This window comes from Triticum aestivum, chromosome 7D (genome assembly GCF_018294505.1).
Source record: "Triticum aestivum cultivar Chinese Spring chromosome 7D, IWGSC CS RefSeq v2.1, whole genome shotgun sequence".
NCBI classification, from domain to species: Eukaryota; Viridiplantae; Streptophyta; class Magnoliopsida; order Poales; family Poaceae; genus Triticum; species Triticum aestivum.
Window position 1 is genome coordinate 591,736,299 of NC_057814.1, and position 10,558 is coordinate 591,746,856.

Here is a 10,558-nt window from a genome sequence, read left to right on the forward strand (position 1 = left end):
CAAATTGCCCTTGGGAATTTATTACCTGGTCCAGCAGTATTTAAGATGTCCTTTTCCATTTCTAAAATTGCTTGAACAATTCCTTTCGCCCTGAAACTTTTTAGGCAACACCACAACGTTGAACCTGAATTATTTGCTAAGTTTCACATTCAACAAAAAATCATTTGATGCCTTGATTTCATCCAAAACAGTAGCTATCCTTTTTTCAATAGAAATAAAAGAAAAGGAAAAAGACAAAAGCAAATAAAAACGGGAGCCCCCCGGCCTAGCTGGGCCTTGAGCCAGCCAGTCGGCCCACCCCGCACTTCCCCTGGCCTATATGGCCCTATCCCCCGAAACCCTAAACCGCAATCCCCACTCCCCTCGATCCCTCACTCTCCCCACGCCTTCTCTGTTCCTTCCGATCGGGATAAAGGAGATCGGCCCGACCCCGCCGACGAACGCCGCCCCACCCTTGGCGTGTCGCCACCTAGCCCCGCTGCCCACCTCGCCGGCGCCCGCCTTCTCGTCCCGCACGGCGCCCGGCCCCCCTCGACCCGGACAGGATCGGGATCGACCCCGCGCCGCCCCGACGCCCGCCGTCACCGACCGCGCCGACGCCGCCTCACCGCCGGACTGCCTCGTCCCCGCTTCTACCTCGCCGTCCTCCTCTCTCCAACGATGTGAGCGACCCCCCCTCTCCTCTCTGCCCTGCTAAGTGCGCCCGTCACTGTCACCACTCGCACGTCCGCCCGCGCCCTGCCGCGACCTTGGCCGCCCTGCGCGCGCTCGCCCGCACCCACGCCCGCGCTACATCTTTCTTTGCCGCGCGCTGCTTCTGTTGCTCTGCCCCTGCTGCTAATTGCTCTGTCGCCGCTGTCTGCTGCTGTTGCCGCCGCCCCGGCGCGCCCGCGCACCTCCCCTCGCACGCTGCTGCTCGTTGCTTCGGCTAGCGCAGCCGTCCGCCCCCACACGCGCCTGCCGCCGCGCTGCTGCAGCCCAACCACGGCCTCCGCTTGCAGGCCCTACCGCACACCGCTGCCGGCGCCGCCCTGTCCCCTCGCCCCGCCGCGCCGCTGCTCCAGCCGCGGCCACGAGCCACGCGCCGGCCCCCTCCCCCCGCTGGCCGCGTCGGGCGCCGGCGCACACACGCCCGCTCCGGCCCCGTTCCGGCCTCGCCTCGTTACCGGGCAGGGCTGCGGCTTCGCCCGCACTCGCCTGCCCGTATGCCTATGACCAGTGGGCCCGGTCCCATAACGTTAAAAAAAGGAATTAAATAATAATAATAAATAAAATAATTAATTAGTGAATTAATTAAGTTAATTAACTATGTTTAGTGATCTAATTAATTAGTTAGTTTAATTAAACAGTAATTAGATTAGTTAAACCCTAATTAGATTAAACAGGGTATGACAGCTGGGACCCACACGTCAGTTTGACCCAGTCAACGCCCCGTTGACTGATGTCAGCATGCACTATTCTGGATATTGTTGATTTAAAATAATTAAATAAATCCTAAAAATATTTTAAATCTTTAAAAATTAATATAAAATAATCCGTAGCTCGGATGAAAATACGTTATACATGAAAGTTGCTAAGAACGACGAGACGTATCCGAATACGCGGTCCGTTCATCTGTCACATGCCCCTAGCATAGCCAACATGCAACCTTTCCCCTTCGTTTCGTCCGTCCGAATATGCCAAACTTCGGGAAAACATTCCCGGATGTTGTCCCCCTTCGCCGGTATCGCGTAGTACTACGTTAGAACACGCCTAGTGCTGCTTATTGTCATGTCATGCATCTGTGTGCCTTGTATTTACTGTTTCTCCCCCTCTTCTCTTCGGTAGACCCCGTGGCGGCTGCTGATGCCGCTGTGATCGACTACGTCACCGACGACCCCTCCGTCTTGTGTGAGCAACCAGGCAAGCCCCCCCTTTGATCATCTCGATATTGCCCATTCCATTCTCTCATGCTTGCATTAGATTTTGCTACTGTTATTGTTTGCTCCTATTCTGATGCATAGCCTGCTTTTGTAACCTGCTCATTGTTAACTACCTGCTTATCCTAAACTGCTTAGTATAGGTTGGTTAGTGATCCATTAGTGACCCCCACCTTGTCCTTGTTGCCCCTGCTTCATCATTGAAGACCCGATCAATGGGATCGAAGACCAGGCCCTGGCACCGCACATCACTTTCCCCTTAGTTGCTCGACACTACTGGGTTCCTATCGAGTGCTGAGGGTGAGACCTCTACAACACTTCTGATGTTAACCCTATAGTGTAGTTATTCGGTCGTGGTCATCGAGGGTGATTCCGCCTTAACCACTTCCGACACGAATCTGTCGTGCAACCCCTCAAGTGTGAACCTCGGGGGTGGTTCCTCTTACGTTCACCTTGATGATTACATCGAGTGGAATTCACCGGGGGTGATTCCTCAGGTTTTCCCCTTGATGTTTGGACACACAGATACTTGGACTTTACAACTGTTACTTGGAAGGGCGGGCCGACCCTAAGGGGTACCCGCGAGTGATATGGAGACGGGTTGACCTGGAGGGTGCCCGCGAGATAATTACGAGGCGTGGCCGGGCATTCCTAGCCCTTGCCGCAAGTCCTCGAGACGGGGCAACGGGGTCACATCTTTCGTGAGTCTCTGCTTGTTACCGCGTGCTCCTAATCCACTATGATTTGGATATTTGATCCGAGGGGCCTCTGGTCTGATAGCACTAACCATCACGTGGGCATAGTATGGGTGTTCTGCGTCGTATACATCAGTCGAAGCTTAATAGACGTCAGCGACTGAGTGGCGCGCGCCGGGTTGGACTGGAAGCACCTGCCTTTTTTAAGGAGGTAGCTAGGTCTGCTCACCGGCCGCGTTCGCAACGTGCAGGAGTTCCCGGGGTGATGGCCCATGACCCCCTGGGGGCATAGGTTTAGTCCGGCGTGCTGACCTCTCTATTAGTCCTAGGTCGGGTTGCGGTGTATTGTTTGGCCGAGGCCGAGCATGACCCAGGAAAGTGTGTCCGGCCGGAGTCAATTGAGCGTGGTGGGTAAGTTGGTGCACCCTTGCAGGAAAGAAAACATCTATCAATAGCCTGTCCTACGGTAACGGACACTTGGAGTTGTATCCCGATCGATACAACTAGAACTAGATACTTGAGATGAGACATGGATATGAGAAATGGATAGTATGGCTCTGGGATTGCTTTCTCGCAGGGAGTCGAGAAAGGATCTCTAGCCGAGGTTGATAACACTACTACTACTTTACTTTATGCTACTCTACTCCCTCCTGTTGCTGCAAGATGATGGTTTCCAGAATATGCTAGTCTTCGATAGGCTAGGCTTCCCCCTTCTCTTCTAGCATTCTGCAGTCCAGTCCACAGATACAACCCTGTTCATTGATACCGATGCATATGTAGTGTAGATCCTTGCTTGCGAGTACTTTGGATGAGTACTCACGGTTGCTTTGCTCTCCCTTTCCCCCCTTTCTTCTTCTTTCCGGTTGATGCAACCAGATGTCGGAGCCCACGAGCCAGATGCCACCGTCGATACCTACTACTACATGGAGACCGACGACGACCAGGAGTAGTTAGGAGGCTCCCAGGCAGGAGGCCTTGCCTTTTCGATCGTAGATGCTTTTGTGCTGGCCTTCTTAAGGCAAACTTGTCTAACTTATGTCTGTACTCAGATATCGTTGCTTCCGCTAACTCTTGTGTATTTGAGCCCTCGAGGCCCCTGGCTTATAATATAAAGCTTGTATTATTTTATTTTGTGTCTAGAGTTGTGTGATATCTTCCCGTGATTCCTTAATCTTTATCGTACACATTTGCATGTATAATTAGTGTACGATCGAATCGAGGGCGTCACAGATGATTACCGGCCAAAGCTACGGAGTCATAGTCATGAAGCACTTGACCATGTGCAAGATGACGTAAGCTCCAATACCGCCCAAGATGTAGCATTTAAAAGACCGTATTTCCATCAAGCCAACCCCTATGGAAATGGCGAGTGCTCGCCCTAGCCATGCCCCCTCCTCCCCTTCCAGGTCTTGCTGCCCCCATGCCTGCCCGGCCCTGCTCCTCCAGGCCTTCCCCACCCCCGTCCTTGTCACCCCCAGGCCTTCCTGCCCTCTGGCCTCACTGGCGCTTCTGGCGGTGGGCGAATAGGCGGTCGAGGGAGGGACCATGGCACTCGACCAAACATGGCCAGATCCTTCACAAGGGCTGGCACATAGGCCGGAAAAAGAGGGTGACCGCCAAGAGCTCCAAATATTAAATATGGTACGAACTACTATAGTATTACCTATCAAGTCATATTATCTATTATGTTCAAAAGATTACTGCAAACATGTAAATTAAAATTCTAATTCTACAGGAGAAAATCAACGTCACGGCAAACTAAGAACCAATCTGCTAGGCAAAATATCACATCTAATTTTAATTTTACAGGAGAAAATCAACATCACGATTGCAGCCCATCCCCTTCCTGCCGTGCCCTTCTGGCGTCGTCCCCTCCTGAGACCTCGAACCTTCAACCACTTCCGTAGCGCGCCGCCCCCGAAGAGATTAATCTCCTCAACCCTTGGGTGTGGCACCCGATCTGACCTTTGATCAGATTAGTTCAGAAAGTTTATTTCCAGTTCCCGTCTTCTTGATTGATCTCTTTTAGCCAACAAAATAAATCGGACGATCCTCAAAATCCGGTGAAAACTAGCATAGAAATCGCAGCGGCGTCAAGAACTCCATCGACTCTCGCCGGCCGAGGTGTCCGCTTCGCGGGCGTGCACCTCCAGCCGCACGCACGGGTGCATCAACACTGGGAGGGCGAACGACCTTGATGCGATCTACATCCACACGACCGAGGTGTAACACAGCGAGCGGTCAGCTTCAGGATCCATGCAAGGTTAGGTCTCATGCACACGTATGTACAGTAGCTTTTTTTTTTCCCACCACATGCTTGAGCGGATCGGCATCGGACCAGACGATCTACATCGAGCCCTTCCAGCCTTCGTCGACTTGTGAGAGCCGCGCGTCTCTACATCATTGTAGACTTGGCGCGCGGCCCCATCCCGGTTCGGACCCACCGTCCACTCTGCCATACGCGACATCGTCTCCATCGAGCCACGCGATCTACATCAACACCATGGGTCGGTCAGCACTCAGCAGCCAGCTATGCCTACGAGCGCATCGACACCGGGCCGGTCACACGGACTCGATCCGATCTGCATCGACAAACAGCCACCCCGAACCTCATCACACCCACGGCAGCCGGCCAACATCAAGCTTTGGCAGATCCACACATCACGGCGCGACGAGCCAGCGAAAAAGACTACATCACGCAAAGAAAGAGAAAAAAAAAATCTTCGTTGGGGTCATCTACGAGAAGCAAACACATATGCTGTTGAGAAAATAGGCAATTTCTCGATTAAATTAAAGAAAAGTATTAAAACCAACCGACTGATCTCTCACAGACGTAAACCGCGCGTAGCGCTCGACACGTGTCCCCGGGCCCATCCACCGCTTCCCCCTCCTCTAGCGAGCTTATCTCCTCCGCACATTTTCCTTCTCCCAATTCTGTTCGTCCCAGCTCGAGGGAATAGCTCCCATGGCGCGTCGCTGCTGCGAACCAAAAGAGGAGGAACAACGCACACCACCAGCTGCATCACCGCCGTCGCCGTGGGGCCGCAACCCAGCATGGGCGACGCTCGACGCACTGCTGCGACGCAACACACAGGCGGGAGGGCGGCCGCTCGTTTGGTGCTGCAGGCGATGCGGCACGGCGCTCGTCGACGACCGTCGGTGCTGCAATGCAGCAACGCGTCCACGGCCGCGAGCTGCGACCCAACAACTCGTTCACGGCGCCGTGCTGTGATGCAACCTCGTCGGTGCTACGATGCAATCTCGTCGCCGCTACTGCTGGTGATATAAGTCGCTGGCGTCGGAGCTTCAACGGATCGCTCGTCGGCGGTTACCCGTGCTCCAATGCAGCACTCGTGCAACGCTCGTCGGCGGCTCGATGCAGCGACTCTGACGACTCTCGGGGGGAGGTTGGTGTAGCAATGGAGCTGCAGCACAATAGCGTGATGCTACGCGCCAGGGCGGCGGAGTTGCAGTGCAACACTCCGGTGGGGCGGCTGGCGACAGAGCTGCAGTGGAGCGGGGCGCGGTGCTACGCATAGGGCGGCGGAGCTGCAGTGCAACACTCCGGTGGAGGGCGGATCTGTAGTGCAGCGGGGCGTGGTGGTGGCGTGGTGGCGCGCAGGGCGGCAAAGCTGCAGCTGCCGTGGAACACTCCGATGGGGCGGCGGAGCTCTGCAATGTTCCGTCCCGCTGATGCTGGTGCGGCTACCGAGTTTGCAGCATGATGTGCTGACCGGATCCAACGGGCGACGAGCGTTGGATCGACGGCACATGACCCGACTGATTTCTCAGGGAAATCAGCCGGCTGATCTGTAGCAGTGGCCTTAAATTAATCCACGAGTAAATCACTAGCATGGCATTGACCCAAATAAACGCATACTAATATTCAGTCAAGCAAGCACATACTACGCTAATTGCAGAAAAATCTACGTATAACGCTAGCATGGCTAAAACAGAAAACAGTAGGAGCGGGATAAACGAGTTATAACCTCCGGTAGGGCATGCAGAGACCGCGGCGTTGGTGGCGGCGGCGGTGTCCTTGGCGGCCTTCTTGTCGGCTTCAGCTTTCTCGGCGGCGGCACGTTCGGCGTCGGTGGACATGGTGATGATGAGGGCGATGCGGACGTAGAGGAAGTAGACGAACAGTGAGCAGTTGCGTAGTCGCTTCCCAAAAACCTATTCGCCTCTCTCCCGTACAGGACCAGATAGACGGGGTTTCGAAGGCCTGCTCTCCCGTCGACCGTGTACGCGACGGACGGGATGGAGTCACCAGCGGCAGCAGCAGCAAAGGAACGACGGTGGGCGGTTCGCGTGGAGCAGATGTGATCTGATCGTGGCGGCTAGGGTTAGGAGACACCGCACACTTATATATATAGGCGCAGCCGCGTGGAGAGACGTGGGCTCGACCCACGTCCGAGTCCGTGACAGCCCATGATCCGACGTCTCAGATCGTGGCCCAGCCGTGAGAGAACTCTCCGTCAGTGACTGGGAAAATTAAGCGCGTAGGTGTGAGGTCGGCTCAATCCCGCAACCCGCGGCGCGTCGTGACAAGGCGGGCGGCGGAGGAGGAGTGCGCGAGGGCCTCTTCTATTCTCAAGCTCCAATAGCATGTGAAAGAACATCCCTTATAAAAAGGTCCAACTCCTCTTCCACTTTCGGGGTGGGACTAAACTTCCCACCTCCACCTAGTGTCAATAAACCCACATGGGCCCTTAGAGATTTTTCAGAAATTGCTATATGGGCCTAAAGCCCATCCCAAATTTCAGCAATCCCCCACCAGATCTCGAGGGTCCATTGTGTCCTTTGTTCCAATTGCTGTTTCGATATACCAGTGTTTCAGTGAAGACCTGTTAAAGTTGAACTTCACCTAGAGCAAGCAGCTACACTCCTTTACAACTGAACAATGGACTATGACTTGAATTGTCAGTTTGGTGTAAAGAAGTTTCACCACATGTCTTATTAGTACTAGGCTGCCGAAGGCTGACCCCTCGGGTGGAGCATATAAGTCACACTCCTGACCTATTCATGAGCTTACTAGAGATCACCCCAATCTCATAGACTGTGACCAGCAGTCGGGCTCACATAGGTGTGTTCCTCCAAAGATCGCTCTATTGGGTAGCATCTTGCTTACATAAGCTTTGGAACACATTAAGACAATAGTCATCCTACCATACAGTATCGAGAGTATTGCATCTCCAACGGAGTGGGTTAGTATAGTTACTCTCCTCAGTTCACCACTGGCTTGTTTTCCCAGGTCCTACTTCATGGGATCTCCGATCACATAGGTTGGGTTACCACCATGGCAACTCATGTGGGTCTCATACCCATCTCCCTCGATGCACTATCTATCACAACATGTGATAGCCCTTTTGTAAAGGGATCTGCCAGATTCTTAACCGTATGGACATACTCCAACGCTATCACTCCGGAGTTTCTTAATTTTCTGACAGCTTTTAATCTCATTCTTATGTGTTTGTTGGACTTCATGTTGTCCTTTGAACTCTTCACCTTGGTGATGACAGTCTGATTGTCACAGTTCATAAGGATAGCCGGAACCGGCTTATCAACCAATGGCAAGTCCATCAAAAGATCTCAAAGCCATCCTGCTTCGACACCAGATGTGTCTAATGCTGTTAATTCTGCTTCCATTGTCGATCTCGTTAAGATCGTTTTCTTGCAAGACTTCTAGGAAACAGCACCACCTCCAAGAGTAAACATATACCCAGTTGTGGCCTTCATCTCATCATCATCAGAGATCCAATTCACACCACTATACCCTTCAAGTATCGACGGGTATCCCGTATAGTGAAGTTCGTAGTTCATAGTACCCTTCAGATAGCGCATAACTCTCTCAATAGCATGCCAATGCACATCACCCGGGTTGGAAACAAACCGGCTCAGTTTGCTCACAACAAACGCGATGTCAGGCCTCGTTGCGCTCGTTAGGTACATGAGTGAACCAATGATTTGAGAGTATCTCAGTTGATCCTTAGTTGTGCCTTCGAACTTTCGAACCAACACACTAGGATCATATGGTGTTTGAGATGGTTTTCTGTCCGAGTATCCAAAACGGCTCAACACCTTCTCAACATAATGGGATTGCAGAAGTGTAATCCCACCCTCATTTTCTCTCGGTAGCTTGATGTTCAAGATAACATCAGCCACACCTAGGTCTTTCATCTCAAAGTTCTGAGACAGAAACGACTTGACCTCCTCAATGACTTTGAGATTGGTTCCGAATATCAGTATGTCATCAACATACAAGCACAGTATAACTCCTTCGCCCCCACCATGGCGATAGTATACACATTTGTCAGCTTCATTAACAACGAAGCCAACAAATGTCAGAGTTGTATTAAAATTATCATGCCATTGCTTAGGTGCTTGCTTCAGGCCATATAAAGATTTCAGCAACCTGCACACCTTTCTTTCCTGACCATCTATCACAAAGCCATCTGGCTGTTGCATGTAGATTTCCTCATTTAGCTCTCCATTTAGAAAAGCCGTCTTAACATCCATCTGGTGGACGAGAAGACCATGCGAGGCTGCCAACGAGAGTAATACTCGAATGGTGGCCAGTCTAGCCACAGGCGAATAAGTATCGAAGAAATCTTCCTCTTCTTTCTGGTCATAGCCCTTGGCCACAAGCCTAGCCTTGTACTTTTCAATCGTACCATCGGGCCTAAGCTTCTTTTTGAACACCCACTTACATCCGAATGGTTTGCAACCATAGGGACGCTCAGTGATCTCCCATGTCCCGTTAGCCATGATGGAATCCATCTCGCTACGGACCGCATCCTTCCAGTAGTCAGCTTCTGGAGAGGCATACGCTTCTGAAATAGAAGTGGGAGTATCATCCACGAGGTACACGAAGAAATCATCACCAAAGGTCTTTGCAGTCCTTTGTCTCTTGCCCCTACCAAGGGTTTCCTCGTCATCCTCCTCGGGATTTTCATCATGTGTTTGTTCATAATAATCCATAGGAATGGCAGGCTCAGGAGTCTCCTCAGATTCCTGTCTAGAAGTGCTTTGCATATCTCTCATAGGAAAAATATCCTCCAAGAATGTAGCATCCTTAGACTCCATAATTGTACCGACCTTCTAGTCAGGTACCTCAGATTTCACTACTAGAAATCTATAGCCAACGCAGTCCACCGTCTTGGGTCCAAGCTTACGCTTTTTGGGGATCGGCACTTTGACTTTCGCCAAACAGCCCCAAGTACGCAAGTACGAGAGTGTTGTCCTTCTCTTCACCCATTTCTCATAGGGAGTGATCTCATTATCCTTTGCCGGAACTTTATTCAGGACATGACATGCCGTCAATATAGCCTCCCCCCACCATGCCTTGGATAAACCCGATGTATCTAACATGGCGTTAACCAAATCAGTTAGAGTACGGTTTTTCCGCTCGGCAACCCTGTTTTACTGGGGTGAATAGGGAGGCGTCCTCTCATGAATAATGCCGTGTTCCGCACAAAAAAGAATCAAACTCACTCGAGAAGTACTCTCCACCATGATCTGATCGGACTTGTTTAATTTTCTTTTCAAGTTGATTCTCAACTTCTACTTTATAGATTTTAAAGTAGTGTAGAGCCTCATCTTTAGTATTTAACAGATACACATAGCAATATATAGTGGAATCATCTATCAATGTCATGAAGTATTTCTTTCCACCTTTAGTCAACACACCATTCATCTCACAAAGATCAGAATGTATGAGTTCTAATGGTGCCAAGTGTCTCTCCTCCGCGGCCTTGTGAGGCTTGCGAGGTTGCTTAGCTTGCACACATGAAAGACACTTAGAACCTTTGGCTAAAGTGAAACTCGGGATTAAATCCAACTTGGATAGCTGCGTCATAACACCAAAACTAATGTGACAAAGATGCGAATGCCAAACTTCAGATTCATTAACATTCGAATGAATATGGTTCACGACTTTATTAC